The 22,174-nt window shown below is 40.3% G+C and overlaps 1 non-coding gene across 1 annotated transcript; it reads left to right on the forward strand.

Moving 5' to 3' along the window:
- The first annotated feature begins 708 nt into the window (after window positions 1–708).
- Window positions 709–780, forward strand: TRNAQ-UUG. Its single transcript has one exon. It is a non-coding gene; the product is annotated as a tRNA-Gln (tRNA).
- The last annotated feature ends 21,394 nt before the right edge of the window (window positions 781–22,174 follow it).

The following is a 22,174-nucleotide window of genomic DNA, read 5'->3' on the forward strand; positions in this document are numbered from 1 at the left end:
TTTTAATAACCCTAAAAAGAGAGCTTTTTGTTGTTATGAATCTCACTATCTGCTTCCACCTGCCCCATACAATGTCACAGTATAAGCTTTAGGGCATACTATAGATTTTCAACTCATCCATCCAAGCCTAGCATCTTTGGCACAATAACTTTACTGGTATTTTTTAAACCTCTAAAGCCATCACATAGTGGCTGCAGGGTTAATATACTGTGTTTATTTAGTAGAATCTGCTCTTCTTGAGAATCCTGGAGACTTTTAAGTGGCCTACATCTAAGTTGATAAAATATTTAAACCAGAAATATGTAAGTAGCTTTGAATATACAGAGCAGCAGCTAAAAGATGTGTTTCCTTGCAGTCAAACTACCAGATTTAGTTGTAACATTTTGAATATGGAGAGACAAATTTTAGAAAAGAAAGATTCAATCAAATGGAACAATAACATTTGTCCATGAGCTGATTTTTAAAAAAATGTTTGTTTAGAAGGCATTACTTGTGAGGTTATGGAATTAAAAATGCATACATATAAACTAGTGATTTTTTTTTAATCAGTTTTCTCTATGGATTTAATCTGTGCTTCTAGTTGTGATTTAAGAATGCTTGCTTTTGGTTTTTTTAAAATAATTTGTGTAACACTATTTAAATTCAAGACAGAGGAACTAGTTTGCCTAGTAGAGGGTGTATCTAGCTCAAGAAAAGTACTGCTGATCAGGTTCCATGGTGTAATGGTTAGCACTCTGGACTTTGAATCCAGCGATCCGAGTTCAAATCTCGGTGGGACCTCAAGTTTTGATAGTTTTCTTCCCTTTAGGAGTCATGCTAGTTTTATTACATCATTTAAAACTATTCTTTCATCGAACTCAATTATGTGCTCCATCTGAGAGAAATCCTCTAACACAATCAAAAGTAATTAAAGCTCTTGGCACCAAAACCAATTTATTAAGCTACTTGTTTGAACATTTATGAAAAGACCCCAAATGCTTGTGACACTGGAACTCTTTGTATATATTGCAGAAAATGAAATAATATGAACTATATCATAAATGTAAATACAATTGTCTGTTTTTGCCAAAAATAGGTCATACACTTTTTAACCATCGATTTCTTGGTATCTGGGTGCTTAATATTCCTAAAGCATTTTAAAAGACTGATGCAAATTCAAATATTAATTTATAACAATTGATGTCACTGTTGATTGTTATTTACAGTAATAAATGCACCTTAATGACTTACAATATTCATGTTTGCTATTTCACATATATCCTTTCTGGTTACGGAATAGAAAAAAATATGTATATCATTTTCTAAGTGAGCTGTACAGTATTCAGTGATATCCCTGTCCTACTGACATAGACACTGCATAATTACTGTTTATTTTTCCATTATAAATCTTAAAATAAAAAAAGGTTTGCTAAGAAAGTGAATACTGAGCAAGATTTATGTCAACAAAATGATTTCAAGGTATTGGTTTAAGCTTAGTAGGTCATGGTGAATGGCAGCTCTGTTGGAGCCAGCAGTATACACATGTGCGTGTCCACTGATGTACATACCATTAGACCTCTGGTGGTAGGAAGGTGGCCCACATGTTGACCTCCCACTTGACTAGCAGGATATGGATTACAGGGAAATTGGAATAGTGGGCTAAATCACCTCTGCTGAAATGTTAGCAGGTGACAGCTAGTTCACTATAATGACTGAACCATTTGATTGGAAGACATAGGATTTTTTCTAAGAAGTAGATTTATTTTTAATATAGAAACAATTTTCAAATTTTTAAGAAAAAAATGTCCCTAGAACTCATACAACAGTAGTATTGACCCATGAGTTGATTTTTGTAAAATGTTTAGCTTCTGAGATATACAATAAAAAAATGTATATATACTGAATAAGCTAGTGATTTTATTTTCAGTTTTTTATGAAGGTTTGTTCTGTTCTTACAACTGTGAACTGGGATCACCAAGAGATTAAAGAACACTTTTTTTGCAATTAACGTAGAGTAGTAACTTTGATTGTACACCACTTTGAACAGGGTGAAAAATGGTACAATAAATTGAATAAACTAAAATTAGTATTAACTAGTAAAGTTCCAATACTATTGAAATAATATGCATGTTTGCACTGTAGAGGGCGCTATTTAATTTAGACGTAGATAATGTCCCTTATTGATAGATTCCTTGGTATAACGGTTAACATCCCTGATTTGAAATCCGATGTGTGAGTTCAAATCTCAATAGAAGCTATTTTTTTGTTTTCTTTCTCCAGAAAAGCATATACTGCACACTAATTTGGTTACTTCCTAGAAAACTATAACAAAATTTGAATGTTGCCCCCTCTGCTAAATATCCTGCAACATTATATAGGGGAATTGCAAGTTTTTAGCAGTAAAACCAATTTATTACACTGCTGCCTGAATATACATGAACTTACTGGTCTACGTGTGCAAAATCAACCAGACTTTAAATTCTATTAATTGAATTAACATAACCAAATCCAACATTGCCATTTACAATTATCTGTGTAGAAAGTTTCATTCTAATGTGTCTGTTACACATACCCCCACAGGAATAACGGGAGCAACTAGCAGGCTAACATCTCCTGCCTGCTAATCTCATGCACCATGAAATCAGCAGGAAGTGCCGGCTAGTGAGTATTGAGTACACTAATGGTGCCAGTATCACTGAGGCAGAGCAGTCAGCAAGAGCAGGACAGGCTCTGGCTGCTCAGATTAACTGAGGGAGGCAAGGGGATAGATGCTGGGGAAGAACAGAGGAAAGGGAACATAAGAAATTGCTATACTGGGTCAGACCATCAAGCACAGCATCCTGTTTCCAACAGTAGCCAATCCAGGCTACAAGAACCTGGCAAGTACCCAAACACTAAGAAGATCCCATGCTACTGATGCAATTAATTCACCAACTCGAACATACAAGGGAATCCTTGTGTGGTGGTAATCTTGTACGGAGGTTTTCGATGAGGATAACCGATTTGCAGTTATCCTTTCTTTTGCCTCCGTCTATTATTCTTTTATTAAGGTCAAAAATATTTTTTAAAGGTGCTCTTTCGTGTGCTTTTTCTTAAAATCCCTTCTCCCCTGCTGCTTTTCCGACCCACTGCTAGTCTTACGTCATACTTATCAAGGTCATCGCCTTTGTTGATGTCTCATGGGTACGGAGCTGCTTGTCCGACACGGGCCATGTTTCGGCACGGGTGCCTGCTTCAGGGACTATGCGAGAGTGTGCTGTGTCCTATGTAGGGTTCACAGCATTCTAAAGTCCTTCAATGTATAAAGGTATTTAATTAAACATCAAAAACTTTGTGTCACATTCATTCATAACTCTCTAATTCTTACCCACCTTTTCATGAAAAACTTACTTGTCAAAAGCTTCTGCTGTCTCTCGTGCGACGCCTTCTGTGTTTGCCTGGGCGTCTACTCTATTCTCACTGTTCTTATAAGCCTGCCTGGGAAGTACACCACCCTCTCTGGCCAGAACGAGGCTATCTCAGGTGTGTGTTATGAGACTCATTAATTCTATTCTAACTCTCATATACGATGCTGGACCTTATTGTAATCAAAACTCGATGGATAAACATCTTAGCAACGTATTATATATTGTGTTGACTTGTAACCGTGTTTAACTGGTATTGATTTCAGTGGTTTTGCATAGTTTCATATGCGCGGCTTTAGAGGACCTGATGGAGAACTTCATCTGATTAGCAACTAGTTTCCTCCTTGTCTCGGGCGGACCTGGTGGTGAACCTGTGCGTACCACGTCCGCTCATACTGCTTCTGACTCATTAGGTGTCGGTGCTGGTGGGCGTTTCCCGGGCGGGGCGCTTGTGCCGCGCCCATTCATACTGCTTCTGACTCATTAGGTGTCAGTGCTGGTGGGCGTTTCCCGGGCGGGGCGCTTGTGCCGCGCCTCTCTGTAGATTAGCTGTCCACGATGCTCTTTTCCTTGACCTTTAATCGGATACTGTGCTGAGTTTCTGGGGCGAATCAGACACAGGACACAGGACACACGAAGAGGTCAAGAAACATGTGGGAAATGCAGTGCATGCCAGTTCATGCATGTAGGCACTGAGTTAAATATACCGGGACGGAGGAAATACACCTACAAAGGCCATTACACGTGTGGATCTACAAAAGTTATATATGCACTGTGGTGTACTTGCCACAAAGTGTATATTGGCAAAACAATGCGGAAGGTTAAAAATAGGATTCAAGAACATGTTAGCCGATTGAGACATAAAATTGAAGGTGCGCCTCTAACTGACCACTGGCAGCAAATGGGACATCCACCAGAAGAGTTTAAAGTGGCAGTACTGTTTCAATTACAGGAACATCCAAGGGGTGGTGACCTCAATATAAAACTAATACAGATGGAACAGAAGTTCATATACACGTGGGACACTGTGACTCCCAAAGGACTCAATCGAGAAATAGATTGGACAGTGTACTGACAACCATCATCATTGGTGAAGATAGAGGTGTTCACTACCATAAAGGAGAACATCATTAGCAACCACATCCATCCACACCGTGAAGATGTATAGGAAACCATAAATTTGACTGTTGTTCAATATTAATTTAAGTTGACAATAATAGTGGGTATTAGTTTTCCATTATGTTATTTATTTATTTATTTATTTATTTAGAAACTTTTATATACCGGTATTAGTGGGGACATCATACCGGTTCACATATTAACAAAAGATTTAGAAGTACATTTCAACAGGGGAGGCGAACTGGGCAGGGGGTTAACCTAGAGCAGTAGGGAAAATAGATTAAACAACAAGAAATCAACAAGAGGTCATAACAAGAAGACAACAATGTACATTGTGATTAGATTCCTTAATATAAGGAATCTAACTCTAAGAAATTTAGGAGTTTATTACATCATTTAAAGCTCAAATGTTATGAAATGCCTACAGCCCCGTATCACATTAATAAAAGTCTCAGAGCACTGCACTAATGAACAGTGCCGCAGAAACAAAGTACTGACTAGTAAACGTGGCTTTTTAGCCACACAAAACCGCGTTCATCAGCCACATTCAAAAACACCAATCAAAAGCTTAAAACTAGGAGAAGCATCTAATGAAGATGGCTAAGTCACATGTTGACAACAGATCGGACCCAGCAGACTTACAGTCCTCCACCAGGTCCGACACACAAAAACCTCGAGTAGTGAACATCAGGATTAAAACGGAGCACTTTTAAGAGAGCACGAAACAGATCGCAGATTGGTATACAAATGTGGCTTAAATGATTCGCCCCAGAAACTCAGCACAGTATCCGATTAAAGGTCAAGGAAAAGAGCATCGTGGACAGCTAATCTACAGAGAGGCGCAGCACAAGCGCCCCGCCCGGGAAACGCCCACCAGCACGGACACCTAATGAGTCAGAAGCAGTATGAATGGGTGCGGCACAAGCGCCCCGCCCGGGAAACGCCCACCAGCACCGACACCTAATGAGTCAGAAGCAGTATGAGCGGACGTGGTACGCACAGGTTCACCACCAGGTCCGCCCGAGACAAGGAGGAAACTAGTTGCTAATCAGATGAAGTTCTCCATCAGGTCCTCTAAAGCCGCGCATATGAAACTATGCAAAACCACTGAAATCAATACCAGTTAAACACGGTTACAAGTCAACACAATATATAATACGTTGCTAAGATGTTTATCCATCGAGTTTTGATTACAATAAGGGTCCAGCATCGTATATGAGAGTTAGAATAGAATTAATGAGTCTCATAACACACACCTGAGATAGCCTCGTTCTGGCCAGAGAGGGTGGTGTACTTCCCAGGCAGGCTTATAGGAACAGTGAGAATAGAGTAGACGCCCAGGCAAACACAGAAGGCGTCGCACGAGAGACAGCAGAAGCTTTTGACAAGTAAGTTTTTCATGAAAAGGTGGGTAAGAATTAGAGAGTTATGAATGAATGTGACACAAAGTTTTTGATGTTTAATTAAATACCTTTATACATTGAAGGACTTTAGAATGCTGTGAACCCTACATAGGACACAGCACACTCTCCCATAGTCCCTGAAGCAGGCACCCGTGCCGAAACATGGCCCGTGTCGGACAAGCAGCTCCGTACCCATGAGACATCAACAAAGGCGACGACCTTGATAAGTATGACGTAAGACTAGCAGTGGGTCGGAAAAGCAGCAGGGGAGAAGGGATTTTAAGAAAAAGCACACGAAAGAGCACCTTTAAAAAATATTTTTGACCTTAATAAAAGAATAATAGATGGAGGCAAAAGAAAGGATAACTGCAAATCGGTTATCCTCATCGAAAACCTCCGTACAAGATTACCACCACACAAGGATTCCCTTGTATGTTCGAGTTGGTGAATTGTTGAAAAGGGAAAGAGGTTGGTTAGCGACTGATGCAATTAATAGCAGTGGCCATTCCCTAAGTCAACTTGATTAATAGCAGTTAATGGATTTCTCCTCCAAGAACTTATCCAAACCTTTTTTAAACCCAGCTACACTAACTACACTAACCACATCCTCTGACAAAAAATTCCAGAGCTTGTGTGTTGAGTGAAAATAATTTTCTCCGATTAGTCTTAAATGTGCTACTTGCTAACTCCATAGAGTGCCCCCTAGTCCTTCCATTATTCAAAAGTGTAAATAACCAATTCACATCTACTCATTCAAGACCTCTCATGATTTTAAAGACCTCTATCATATCCCCCCTCAGCCGTCTCTTCTCCAAGCTGAACAGACCTAACCTCTTCAGCCTTTCCTCATAGGGGAGTTGTTCCATCCCCTTTATCATTTTGGTTGCCCTTCTCTGTACCTTCTCCATCGCAACTATATCTTTTATGAGATGCGGCGACCAGAATTGTACTCAGTATTCAAGGTGCAGTCTCACCATGGAACGATACAGAGGCATTATGATATTTTCCGTTTTATTAACCATACCCTTCCTACTAATTCCTAACATTCTGTTTGCTTTTTTGACTGCTGCAGCACACTGAGCCGACGATTTCAAAGTATTATCCACGATGATGCCTAGATCTTTTTCCTGGATAGTAGCTCCTAATATGGAATCTAACATTGTGTAACTACAGCAAGGGTTATTTTTCCTTATATGCAACACCTTGAACTTGTCTACATTAAATTTCATCTGCCATTTGGATGCCCAATCTTCCAGTCTCACAAGGTCTTCCTGCAATTTATCACAATTCGCTTGTGATTTAACTTACTCTGAATAATTTTTTATCATCTGCAAATTTGATTACCTCACTTATTGTATTCCTTTCCAGATCATTTATAAATATATTGAAAAGTACCGGTCCAAGTACAGATCCCTGAGGCACTCCACTGTTTACTCTTTTCCAATGAGAAAACTGAACATTTAATCCCATAGTCTGTTTCCTATTTTTTAACCAGTTTGTAATCCATGAAAGGACATTGCCTCCTATCCCATTACTTTTTAGTTTTCTTAGAAGCCTCTCATGAGGGACTTCGTCAAATGCCTTCTGAAAATCCAAATACACTATATCAACTGGTTCACCTTTATCCACATGTTTATTAACATCTTCAAAAAAATGAAGCAGATTTATGAGACAAAACTTCCCTTGGATAAATCCATAATGTTCCATTAAACCATGTGTTTCTTGTTTTTTTTTTTTGAAATAACAATATCTATTCAGCTATAGCAAAGATTACAACAATCATAGCAGGGCACACAGGAATATACTTTCTATACAAAACATAGGGTGCATTGAAAGAAAACAATGCAGAAAAAGCAGAGCCCAATTAACTATGAAGCACCTGAAGAAAGAGCATTTATAATACCTCCCATAAAACCATGTCGTTCTATATGCTCTTTTATTTTGATCTTTAGAATAGTTTCCACTATTTTTCCAGGCACTGAAGTCAGGCTCACTGATGTATAGTTTCCCAGATTGCCCCGGAGCCCTTTTAAATATTGGGGTTACATTGGCCACCCTCCAGTCTTCAGGTACAGGGTGGCCCATGGAAAAGTAGCCTGCCTCCAATGCACTGGTATTGGAGGTGGGCTACTTTTCCATGGGCCACCCTGTACAATGGATAATTTTAATGATAAGTTACAAATTTTAACTAATAGATCTGAAATTTCATTTTTCAGTTCCTTCAGAACCCTGGAATGCATGCCATCTGGTCCAGGTAATTTGCTACTCTTTAATTTGTCAATCTGGCCTAATACTTAATGGTAGAACATGGAGTGAAATTGTAAGTGGCAGAGATGAAAGATGAGAAAATACAGGAGGTGTGAGAAAAGATGCTAATGAAAGGAAGAGGGATGGAAACAGACAAGAAAGATGGAGAGAATGAGGGAGAAGAAAGAAAGCAGCTGTAGCACAGCTCCCTGGTGGCCGCAGTGGTAGATAGTAAAGGCTTCTTATAGTGTGTATCCCTGTTTTTACAGATAAACACTCACTGTACTCAGTCAGGTTAGAAGCATTTATTGGTATGCAAAATAAGACTGAGTATTGAGAAGGAGAGACAAATGACCTGACAGTCACTGTCAGAGCTCCTTCAGTTTTCTGCTTGCATATTAGTTGCTTATATAGAAAATTTCTCTCTTGTTTACCAGCTTCCTCTTATCTCCGCCCATCAAGACAGATAGATGTGTTTCTTTTCATCTTAGCCCATATTGCCCCAAGATTAGTATCTTTCCTTTTCTAACAGGCTCTCTCTCTTCTATTTGAGTTTCAGCCCCACCACCTCTCCTGTGGTTGCTATAAGTCTCTTTTGTCATGAGTCCCTTTTGTCTGGTTGTCAAATCTCCCTGTTGGCAATGTTTCTTGAGCAACACCATTGCCGTTCTGCACACATACACAATGTATCTGCTAAAGCTGTCTCTTGCGCTGCAGATATACAATAGCAGCACTCCATTAGAAATAGGGCATAATAGGGTCCACTGCTCCCATCTGCATGGACACTTACAAAGTTATGTGCACAATAACAGTGCACATCCTCACAAACAATTACAATTGTTACTCTTCTTTGCACTCTTCATCTGCAAGTCTACATCCTTCTGTGCTTTTCTTCATTTGACCTTGGGTTCCTTTTCTTTTTCCTGGTAGCTATTATTGGGCTAAGATCTCGCCTTTTCACTGGTCTACTCTGTGATATGTTCAAATTCTTATTTTGTTGTTGTTGATTATGGGAAAATATCAGCAGGAACATCGCCCCTGCACTTTTCCCAGATTTAAAATCTTTCTGGGCCATAAATAATGATTTCCTTTTATGCATACCGAATTTTATCCCAGATTCCATCTAGAAATGACACAAAAAGTGTGATGGACAGACAGATGTGAATTATCCATGTTAATTCCAAAAGGCCGGAATTATTTTTATGTGTTGCAGAAAAAGAAACACTAAAGATATAATAAATGTAACTATTTGCCCAATTTTCCTGAAAAAAAAGTTCATCAGATTTGTCTTAATCATTTTTTGTTTTGGTACCCTGATACTTGATTTCTTAATGCATTTTGAAACTGTTGCCAATTGATGTCAGTGTGTTGACTCATTATTGTAAGTGTACTAACAAATGCATCAAATACTATTTAAGATATAATTATTAGCATATTGTATACAGTGTAAGCAAAATTAATTGAAATGTTCCCCATCCATCTTTCCCTGGGCAGGGGAGGAAGAAAAGGTGAAACATCCATTTCTAAGTGAGCCACAAAAGGGTGCCGAGGTGTTCCTGTACTGCTGATACTGCTGACGCATACACCACATCACAGGTGAGGGTAAAGTTGTTTTTTTTTACTACTGTTTGTTTTTCTGTTATAAAATATATTTTTTTTTCTTTTTTTAGTTTTACCAACAGAAACAGCATCTGCGACTTGAAAGCATCTGTGACTTGAAAGCTTACGGAATGTTTCGGAAAGGCAGGGAGTGCCCTATGAGTCCAAAGGTGAATCTTAAATATGCTTTCTGTTTTACTCTTCAAAAATAAAGGTTAACAAATAAAAACAAAAAATTACACTACCTTTTTATTGGACTAACAATGCATTTCTTGACTATCTTTCAAGAGCTAACGCTCTCTTCTTCAGGTCAGAAAACAATTTTTTTTTTTTTAATGAGCAAAAGATGGCATTGAGGCTGTCATAAGTGAATCATAAAAGGCATTCCAGTGATAGGGTAGAGGGGAAGGGGTGAGGGGGCTTCGATGGGTGATCAGCAGATGACAAGCAATATCAATTTTTTGGGGCTCAGAATGCAATAGGAAACCTAGGTTTTACTCCAGGCAATCATCTATGGAAGGAATACATAACCTGTGAAAAAAAAATCATGCTCAGAGCCCATCTTAGGCCTGGATTTATCAAAATGCACTAAATATCACATGTGATAAGAAAAGGGGTGTGTTTTATGGTAATAGGCAGTTTATCGCAATTTGCACTAATACCTATGCAAAGCGCTAAGTTACTGCAAATTGCTATGTGATGTGCTAGAATTGTTGTATTTCCTACAACCAACCACTAGGGGGACCATGTTTAGTACAACCAGGGGAAGACAGAGAGAGAGAGAGAGAGAGAGACTAGCCATAATGCCCTCATGGACTCTCTACCTGGGTAACATCAAGCTAGGCTGAGAGAACATTGCACAAATCTCATCTTTGGGTGAGTTTCCTCACTCCGAAGGTCATTAAATCTTCATAAGAGAGCACTATTCTGTTCGTATGTCTCACTTTGAATGTCAAAGTGGCCCTAACTCCTACACTAATACCTAAACCTCACCTCGAGTTACTAGGTGGGCCTCCTATAGAGATATAAATACCTACCTAGGATGAGGGCACTATGGGTAGTCTCTCTCCCCCTCCCCCTCCCTTGTAGAAGGGCCCTGACAGCTAGGCTAGCCCTCCAGGAAGTGCAATAAAGCCCTATCACACAGCAACTCCTCCCTTTTCTGATTTGCATCACACCATGCATTATGGTGCTTTCACAGGCATTAAAGGGGCTTAACAAAAGCAAAAACACCTTATAGCAATTTGATAAATGACCTGTTAGAGAGGTTTCTACTCAGTCATGTGTTCTTGCATTCATCCCCTTCTTGAGGGATTTAAGACTATGGTGTTTGCTTAAGGACAGACAGACTCTGGGAAGATCTACATGATTGGGGAAGCAAGTCTGGGTGAGTGGAACCATTCAGTGCAGGACACGAATATGAAAAACCGATGCCACCCAGCTTTTGAAAATTGTGTGGGGGGAAAAGTATGTGCGCAACATGATTACACACCTGAATTTTTAAAGTGGATTTATGCACAGAAGTCGGCTTTGAAAATTTGCAGGTGTCCATAGTATGCGTGAACACATGCTCCCTTTGTAATCCCTGGATCTGGTTCTGATGTGGTCCCAGTTGGCCATTTTGTTCTTGTCTGTTTTTTATTACCCACATTCCTTGCGATGTGTAATCCTTGCTCTGCCTTTTGTACATTGGTCCTTGTTGACCTTGTTATTTTGTAACACGATTTGAGCTCACTTGCTGGAAGAGGGCGTAATAAATAAAAGATGATGATGATATGTGCAGGAAGTTACACCTGCTCCCAAGGAGGTGTAATTTTCTGGATATACAGTTACTTGCATAATTTATGGAATGAAAAGCATACAATTTCCCTGCCCTCCCCAGCTTGGTCCCCTGTAACACCTACTGCAAGTGCTGGGAGAATTACGCACACAATCGAGTTGCGCGCATACTTTTCCCCAGACAACCTCCCAGACAATTTTGAAAAGCTGATTTAGAAACATAATCCAGAGTTTATGAATGTAAACTCTTTTGAAAATTGACCCCCTTCAAGAGCAATTTTCAAAGCAATGTTGGCAGGTAAAATGGAGCTTTACTTGTGCAAATGGGCTTTTTAAATATTCCCCGCCTGAAAAGTGTATGCACATAGACTTTTATGTGCATACTTTTGCCTGCAATGGATAGAGGTGTTCATGTTGGTGTGATTTGGAATTACATGCATGCTTTTGCATTTTCAATAGTATGTGTGAACTTCCACGAAATAAAATCTGTGCCAAAATTAGCAGGTGTAATTGTGTATAGGAGGGATAATTTTCAAATAGAAAGTGCACATGCACTTTCCCTTTGAAAACTGGTAAAAAAAAATACCTGCAGACTTTACATCAATATGGGCAGGTACAGAATTATCCCCTAAAGGGACAATTTTTACTAGTGACAAGGTATGTGCATGCTTTAGTAGATATATGTATGTACAAAGTGCCCCCTTATTTGGATCCTGCTATTTCTGCAAATGGCAGAATGGGAGGGGGTAAAACACACATTTACTTCCCCATTCTAAACACTCCTTAAGGAAAGCCTCTCTTTAATCTGTACTTTTAGCTGCTTTCAGGAGTGCAGTTTCCACAGCTGAGGATCTAGCTAGATAACTCCTTGTTTACAAAATTATTCAGAGTAGTTAAATCACAAGCGGATTGTGATACATTGCAGGAGGACCTTGCAAGACTGGAAGATTGGGCATCCAAAAGGCAAATGAAATTTAATGTGGACAAGTGCAAGGTGTTGCATATAGGGAAAAATAACCCTTGCTGTAGTTACACAATGTTAGGCTCCATATTAGGTGCTTCTACCCAGGAAAAAGATCTAGGCATCATAGTGGATAATACTTTAAAATCGTCGGCTCAGTGTGCTGCAGCAGTCAAAAAAGCAAACAGAATGTTAGGAATTATTAGGAAGGGAATGGTTAATAAAACGGAAAATGTCATAATGCCTCTATATCGCTCCATGGTGAGACCGCACCTTGAATACTGTGCACAATTGTGGTCACTGCATCTCAGAAAAGATATAATTGCGATGGAGAAGGTACAGAGAAGGGCTACCAAAATGTCCTAACCTCTTTAGTCTCCCTATGAGGAGAGACTAAAGAGGTTAGGACATAAGTTTTTCTTATATGGTAATAAGCCCGGAAGAATGTTAGCGAATTTAGTAAAATCTAAACATCAGTCTTCTTTTGTAGCTCATATTAGAGACAGTAGAGGGATATCTGTTATTTCTTCCCAGGAGATATGTAGAGCATTTGGAGATTATTACCTCAATCTTTTTGCCGCTGAAGATAGTAATATAGATAATATGAACCAATGTATAGGTAATGTTGGGTTACCTAGGTTGTCTGTCTCCCAGGTGGAATCTCTGAATTAATGCCTTGGAAATACAACAGGCTATAGTGGAACCCTCCTTATTAAAGTCCCCTGGCCCAGACAGTCTAACAGCTCAATTTTATAAAACTCTTCACTTGAAAATTCCTGAAGCACTCAAGAAGTTATTTGATACTATGATTCACCAGGGGAGGATGCCTAATTCTCTTAAGAGTGCCAATGTAATAGTATTGCCGAAATCTGGGAAGGATCCATCCTTAGTTACATCATATTGTCCTATTTCCCTTTTAAATTTAGATATTAAACTATATGCTAAGGTACTTGCCAACAGAATTAAGATGCTCCTTCCTCACCTAATTTCTAAAGGGCAAGTGGGGTTTGTACAAGGCAGATGGGCGGTCATAAATATGAGGCGGGTCCTTATTCTCTTGGAATATTGGGAATGGCTTGGTATTCAGGATCCTGTACTTATTAGTTTTGACGCAGAAAAGGCCTTTGATAGAGTCTCTTGGTCTTTTTTGCATAAAATATTGCCATTATTTGGATTTGAGGGTCTTATCTTACAGGCTATTCAAGTCCTGTATTCAAACCCAGAAGCAAGGTTTTGGGTAAATAATACTTTTTCCCTGCCCTTCTCACTATACAGAGGGACAAGACAAGGTTGCCCATTGTCACCACTGCTATTCATATTAACTCTTGAGCCTCTAGTAGCCACACTACTTAAGTTAATTGCAGAAGCGGAAGGCCATGTACAATCTCCCTTTTCTAAAGTTCTTATTTTTGCAGATGACATATTGCTTTTTTTGCCTAAGGCTAGAGAATATTTGCCTCGTATATTGGAGTTATTTTCTTTATATGGGAGTTTTTCAGGATTGAAGTTCAATTTGGATAAATTGGAGGTATTGGACCTTACGGGTACCTTGCATTCTTCTTGGCCCAATTTTCCCCTGCGATGGACAGCAGACAATTTAAAATATCTAGGTATTTATTTATTTATTTATTTATTTATTTATACATACGCTTTTATATACCGAAGTTTAGCTAGATGCCTTCACTACGGTTTACAGTTAAAACAATGCAATACAATTGAGGAGACAACTGGTATAGGAACATAACTGGAACGAAAATAGATACAGAGAGGTAGCAGTGAATGCAGAAAGGTTATAGTTAGCAGCATATTTAACAACAGGTTGGTGTTATCATTAGCAGCAGAGAAATTTTAACTTTTTTACAACTAACTGTATGTAGTAATGTGTAACAATCCTTAACAATCATAGTATTATTAAATAAAATTATGATTATTAAAAAATTATTAAAATTATAAAAAATATTTAAAAATTATTAAAATTATTAAAAAATTATTATTATTATTATTAAAAGAAATTTACATCCATAGGGACCTCAAAATGTGGCACTTCTTAAATATGGCTCCTCTCACTTCTGGCTTTCAGAAGGCCTGCGATCGCTGGATGCATTTTCCAGGTGTGTTTATGGGACGGATAGCTCTTATAAAAATGATGTTGCTGCCTAAATTATTATTCCTTTTTCAGATGATTCCACTTCTTTTATCCCACAAAGAGGTATTATTGATCTCCCACATTTAGCTGAAGTTTGTTTGGAGAGAGAGGAAAACGAGATTATCCCATGCAAAACTTATGATGCCGAAGGAGGATGATGGGGGTGGGTTCCCTAATATTTGCTTTTATAACATCGCCTGCAATTTAAGACAGGGAGGAGATTGGCTGGGAAACACAAGCCTATATTCAGATTTAGAGTTAGAAAGAACCTTAGTCGCTCCTCTCTCACTGGTATATGTTCTTCATGCTTCCCGAACATCCCTTCCATCACACTTAGCTAACTGGATTTGACTGCATGAGCTGCCTCGAGATCCTTAAGAGCCACTCGTCGCTCCCCTGGAAGCTATTGTTGCTATTGCCTCTCAAGGGCAATCCTTGATTCCCTTCTGGGGACAATTTGGCATTCTATACAGACCTTGAAAGCAAACGAGGAGCATTGATCTTACCGTTTATTGATTTGCAAACAAAGCGGATTCGCCCATTTTCCTATTGCATCTCTAGTCTGGGGTTTCAACTGTATCAGTATCTCATTTATCTCCAGATTAGGAGTTATATTTTATCTCAATGTCAGCTTCAGACGGTACAATATACTTCTGGTGCAGTCCAAAGATTTTATGCAATGTGCCAAGGCATTAAACATACTCTGTTGATATAAATTTTTATATTCTACGTCCTCATATAGCCTTTTGACATTTTTAGCTAAAGTGTGGAGACTAGAGCTAGCTGTCGATATAGATGATGATGATATTTTTCTTTGTGTGAATGCATTATATAGATTATCAGAGGGGGTGGTGTTTAGAGAGCTGCATTTTAGAATTTTGATCAGAATGTTTTACTTTCCATACCAAGCTTTCAGGGCTGGGATTACTGGACACAGCAAGTGCCTTAGATGTGGACATTTGGATGCGATGTTAAGCTTGAGATTTATATAATGTTTGGGTACTTGCCAGGTACTTGTGACTTTGATTGGCCACTACTGGAAACAGGATACTGGGCTTGATGGACCTTTGGTCTGACCCAGTATGGCAATTCTTATGTTCTCTCAGTGTAGAGAGGTGTGCTAGCTTAACTTGTATTTCCTTTTCTTCTTGCTAGACCAGTCCATATTTATGGAATTTCCCTCCTTCATAGCTGACGGAGACAGAGGACATCTCTCTTTTTGACCTCACTCTAGGCTTATAAGGGAGGTGTGGTCCTAGTCCAATCCCTATAGTCTCGGTCTCCAGCAGTAGTGATGGTTAGACAGAATCCTGGTACATCCTCTGCCTGATTGAGTCCCACTGCTGGGACTAGGAGGGGTGCAAATGCAGCGGCTGCCTCAGGTGTTATACTATAGGGAGCATATGTGTGTCTCTCTAGGTCTGGCAGCAGCACAGAGGCGTCAGAACAGGGAGGACCTCAGGGGCCATATCCCCCCCAAAATTCAGGCCATCACAGCCAGTGAGTTTGCCCCTTCCCCTACTCCTATGCTCGCAATTGGAAGAGCAGCAAATTCTCCTCCCCCTCCCCTCCTCATGCCTGAGCTATAGCTTGCATGCAGGGGAAGTTACATCTTAAAGGCATAACTCCCACTGTGAGCAAGTTTAAAAGGGGCTTAGAACATGTAGGTCTGTTTTGCTTTTGGATGTGCACTCTTTGCTGACCTGCCAACCGGACTACCTGCCACCATCAGGATTCAGAATTGCCTCTGCTGCTGCCAGGCATGTACCAGACCTGCAGCTCCCCTTTAAACATGGGAGCAGATGGTCGGTCACGCTTTGTTGCTCTAGAGCCAAGCCAAACAAACTGGGTTAGTGACATTGAAAATCATCCTGTATAAGTTTAGCTCGTGATTGGAAGGGCAGCAACTTTTCTTCTCTTGCTCCCCATCCTCCTGCCTGCTTTCACATCCACCTCCTTCCTACCCTCCCCAAGTGACGATCAAAAATGAAGTCCAGCTGTGCTGCCACAGTGGCTGGAGAAGCAGCCTGGGCTGCTGCGGAGCCCATCCTATGGCAGCCAAAGACAAGGTTCTGAGAGAGTGTCTGCCTCTGTGTGTGTTAGTGTGTTTGTATGAGCCTGCCTGCCTGCATATGTGTGTATATATGAGAGAGTGTCTGTCTGGCTGCCTGCATGTGTGTCTATGAGAGCGCCTCTCTGAATGTGTGTGCTTATGAGAGAGTGCCTACCTGCCTGTGTATGTTTATGAGAGTGTGTCTGCCTGCATGTATGAGTGCCTACCTGTGTGTGAGAGCATGCGGGGAATGTTTGAGAGAATAAACATGTGTAAGCGTGGGAGTGTGAGTGAGGATAAAGTTTGTGTGGTACCCAACCCCACCATCCATAACAATAACATAATCATAACATCAGAAGATCCCAGTTGTGGACAGTGGGAAATGTTTTAATTTTTGAGTGTTATTTGATATGTTGTCCCCAAAAAGGGAGACCAGACTGATACAAGGGGTGCAGACATGAAGCACCCAGAGTGCAGAACTACCTACAGGTACTGGGCCTCATAAGCTCATGAGCCCACATAAGAACCTTACAGCAATCCCTGCCATCACGCTGGTCTCCTATTCATCAGGATTACCAGTACCAGCTGCAGGTATTCCCAGAAGTAAGGAGGAATCTGGACTGGTGGACCCAGTCCTCTAATCTGTTGAAAGGGGTAACATTAGAGCCTCCCGACTAGATTGTGGTCCCCCAGATGCCAGTCAGGAAGGTTGGGAGGCCCACTGTCAGGGCCAGGTGGCCCAAGGACAGTGGATGAAGGAAGAGGATCAGTGAACAATAAACAGGCTAGATACAAAAGCCATCAGGCTAATCTTGTGATGTCAGACAATGCCACAGAAGTGGCATATCTAAACAAACAAGAGGGCATCCTCAGCCATATTCTAGCATAAGAAGCAGCCCAACTATGCAAGTGGACAAAAGACAATCTACTCCTGCGTTCAATGGCATGTATAGCAGGGAAGGATAATTGTCTGGCTGACTTCCTCAGCAGGACTAAACTGGACCAGGGAAATGGGAATGGAAATGGAGTCTGGAAGCCTTCCAGATGATAGCAGATCACCGGAGGCTTCTGGGCGCAGACCTAATGGAGAGACAGAATGTCAGGATCAACGTCTATTTCAGTCACAGGGCAGATCCAGGCTCCAGGGATAGAGGTGTTCCTATGCCTATGACTGCAAGTCAACCCGCTGTATGCCTTTCCCCCATGGTCTTTGATGGGCAGGACAATAAAAAGGATAGAGAGGCAGACCTTCCTAGTGATTCTGGTAGCCTTGGATTGGCCAAGGAGGCCATGTATGCAGATTTAACAAGACTGCTGGCAAAGGCCCTACTGCCCTTGCCCAAGGAGAGGGGCCTCCTCCAGCAAGGACTAGTTTTAATGGAGGATCCAGCTCCATTATCGCTTACAGCCTGGCCCTTGAGAGGGCTTGCCTGCGCAGAGAAGGGCTACTCCTCAGCTGTGATCTCAACTATGTTAGAAGCATGTGAGCCTTTGACATAATTAGCTTACATTAGGGATCTGGTGACTATTTAAGAGTTCTGCAACAAGCAAGAAACCTCCCTGTATAAAGCTGAAATTGCACACATCTGGACTTTCTTCAGGTGGGCCTAGCCAAGGGCCTGGCCCTCGCCTCACTGAAAGTTAAAACAGCAGCAATCTCATGCTACAGGGTCCAAGTTTAAGGTACCCAGGGATTTGTCTTTTTGCCCCTGCCTTGCAGCATTCCCAAACCCCACAGTGCCTTACCTATTGACTCTGGCATCATTGTGATTTTTTTCCTTTCATTCTCCTTTCAGGGACCCACCACCAAGGTCTGCAGTCCTCTCGTCCTCTCCCAGCCAAACATCAGGCAGGCTAGAGCCTTCGTCCGCCCATCCCCCACCCCACCCACCCCTCTACTGTAACAGCGCAAAGGTTTAAAAAGTGCTTTCAGCCAGCACTGAATGCAAATTTTGCTGTCTGTGCCTTTTTTAAACTTCCGATCCATTAGCATAGCATGAGCTTATTGCATCGGGAGTTTAAAAAAACGTTTAAATCTGCATTAAGAAACTGTGTGCTGGACTTCAGTGCAGATTTAATGGACAGAGTATTGTATCTGCCTGCCAGTTTTACAAATACAGTGGAAATACTAGTGATTTAATTCTGGAAATAGCATGTAAAACATGTTGGTTTTTTTGTAGCAGCATGTGTAAGGCATGCGAGATGATGCCACATAGTGTCCCATAGTGTCTTTATGCTTCTGGTTTGGCATTAAAGGCCTGATAGAAAAGCCAGGTTTCTTGAAATAAGCGTAATCATTTATTTATTTTGGTGTTTTATATACCGTCGTTCCAACATCAGATCACAATGGTTTACAATATCAGCCGACACTTGCTGGGTCAACATTCTCATTCTGATCAAGGCTCATATTCCAGGTCGATATAAAACAGCATATGCATTTTCTAGCAAATATATTTTCTAGGTCGATTTTATATATAATCTATTTAATCTCAATGGTAAATGCATATTCTGGGTTGATACATCAAACATTAATTGGGGTGCTTCAAAGTAGAGTTATAATCTAAGATTTCCAATAAATTATCCTTCATGTTATTTTCAGTATACATCACTCAATACTTATTGCTCAGTCTGTTAGCATAGTCTAATGTTCCAACAGCTATGTTATTAACATATTTACGTTAGTGCGTATGCATTTATAAAGAGACAAGTTTTTAGTTCTCGTTTGAAACTTTCTTTCTGTTATTTACAGTCTGTCATTTGTTTTAGGTGTGTGCTCTGCATTGTAGGTACCTTTAGAAGTCCTTTGTTTTGTGATCTTAGGGCTCTCTGCTGTGTGTATGGCTGAAGAGTCACTCCTATTAAGCCTGGGTTAATGTTTTGATGGTATTAAAAATTAGAGATAATACTTTATAGTGAATTCTGGATTGTACCGGAAGCCAGTGCAGCGCTATCAGCGAGGGAGTGATGTGGTCAAATTTCTTTGTCCCTAATAAAAGTCTGGCTGAGGCCTTTTATAGTAACTTTAGTGGTTTAAGTAGTCCTGCGGGAAAGCCTAGTAATAGGGCGTTCAAGTAATCTATATTAGAAAATATTAATATTTGTAAAACTGTGTGAAAGTCTTGTAGTGTTAGCAATGGTTTCAGTCGGTGTGGTATTCTCAGCTTGGTGTAAACTGATTTAATTACTTTACTTATATGTTTTTTTCATTGAAAAGTTCTCATTGATCTGAATTCCTAGATCTCATACTTGATCTGAGGGTGTAATGCTAAAATTTCCAAGGTCTAAGGTTGGTGGTTTGATTAACGTGGTGTTCCTCCTTAACCACACAATTTCAGGGGTTTTTTGATGTTTAGTTAGTTTCAGCTGCAATAGTTTTTGTTGTATTGCCTTCATGTAAGTGGACAGGGACTAAGCAGTTTTTTCAAATGATTTGTTGAATGATATGTAGAATTGTATGTCACCTGCATATAGGAAGAATTTGATTCCTAGATCAGCTAGTAATGTGCATAGGGGTAGCATGTACATGTTGAATAGTGTAGCTGAGAGTGCAGATCCCTGGGGAACGCCTGTGTCAATTGGGAAGGTGTCGGATAAGTGATTGTCTAATTTTACATGGAATGATCTATCTGTCAGGAAGGAAGAGAACCAGTTGTTGACCTTTCCACCTATTTCAATTTTTCTCAACCGATGGCACAGTAGGGTGTGGTCCACGGTGTTGAAGGCTGCTGTAAGATCAATTAGTACCAGGATATAGTATTCATCATAGTCAAATCCCTGTAGTACTGGGTCGGTTAAGGAAATGAGTAGGGTTTCTATTGACCGATTTTTTCTGAAACCAAATTGGGTTGGGTATAGAATACTGTTGTCTTCTCAGTAGCTTTCTAATTGTGTTAGCATTGCTTTTTCTAGGACTTTGGCAATGAAAGGTAGGCTGGAGGTTGGTCAATAAGTGTCCCAATCATCAATTCTGCCAGTTTTATTTTTTAGGATTGGTTTAAATTTTGCTCTATCTGGGACCAATCCTTCTGATAGCGAATAGTTGATCATAATTGTGATTGTTGGAGTTATTATTACGCTGTGTACTGTTTTCTCTGAGCTCTTCTGGGAGGAAATGCCAGAAGCAGGTGCTGCTCTTGAGAAGGATCTGCTTGAGGTGTTTGTTCTTTTTATAGTTGTCTAGGACAGAATTGATAGAGGATCTGTGTGAGAATCTTAGTGGTCGAGTGGTTAAGTATGCAGAGTGCTCACTCCCCGCCAGCTTTTGAAAGACCACGCACCAGTGTTGCAGTCAAATGATGTGCCGGGTTGGCAGAGACGCCGATTTCCTGTCAGCATTAGGAAGGCCCCATGGTGGTGGTGGGTGCACTCAAATGACATGCTGACTCCCTGTTAACAACAGGAAGGCCCAGCAGTTGAAGAAGAGGGCCCATCAGGCTGCTAGTGGCATTTCCCACATAGGCGTGTGTACTTGTGGGAGTGAGAGTACCATGCTGACAGTCAATGCTGGTGGTAGTTTTCATCATGCTTTTCTGAAAATGTTCATGGTTCAGATTTATTCTTTCACTGCCAGTTGTTTTGTCAAATTACATTTTATGCTCTTGACCACAGAAAAAGAATGTATATCACTATTTTCTATACTGAAACATCTTTACCTGTCAGTAAAAGTCTAAGATGCTATGACTGGTGAATGAAGAATAAGACTGGTATTATATTCCTGCAGGCTTTTTGGCCTTTTTCTTTCACATGGTCCCTCTTTCTTCGCTACCAGTCCCCTTTGACTAGTCCATATACTTTTGTCTGCAGTTTTCTGGAGCCAGAGATTACTGGAAAGGGCCTCTGTTCACTCCCTCCTTTAGCTGAGGAACGGGGAAATCCATAGACTGGGCAGCAGGAGAAAGACATTCAAATTAATTTTTTATACTTGTTTTCTGGTTGTTGATTACAAGCTCCTGCTCTGAAAGCAGATATCCAGATGCTAGAAATATTTCTGCAAACCAAATTTTGATGACTTGCGTCTGATACACTAATCCCTGTCTTTGTCTAGATAAAAAGGTGGAAGTGCATTTATAAAGAGAAAGATCAAGTTCTTAAGTAAAATGCCTGTAACATATTTAAAAACACCAAAACAACTAATTATGTTTAAATATCATACCATTTAGCCCATAAAGACAGATGGTACTTCATTTTCTAGTAAACATTTCCATGAGGCATGGGGGTAATATGTAGTTCCCTGTACGTACCAGGATCAGTCCAGACCGTGGGTTGTTTCCCCCTTCCAGCAGATGGAGTCAGAGCAAAAGCTGAGAAGGCGGACCCTTTTTAGTAAGAGCGCCCTCTGTGTCCCCTCAGTATTCCTCTGACTCCAGCAGATGCGGGTCTCACCTACAGTTCCCCTGTTAATTTTCAGAATTAGTTGTTAGTGTCTAGTTCTATTTTATCTTTTGTGGATGGATTTGGCTCTTTAAAAAAAAAAAAAGTGTTAAT

Source organism: Rhinatrema bivittatum, chromosome 4 (assembly GCF_901001135.1).
Source record: "Rhinatrema bivittatum chromosome 4, aRhiBiv1.1, whole genome shotgun sequence".
Lineage (NCBI taxonomy): Eukaryota > Metazoa > Chordata > Amphibia > Gymnophiona > Rhinatrematidae > Rhinatrema > Rhinatrema bivittatum.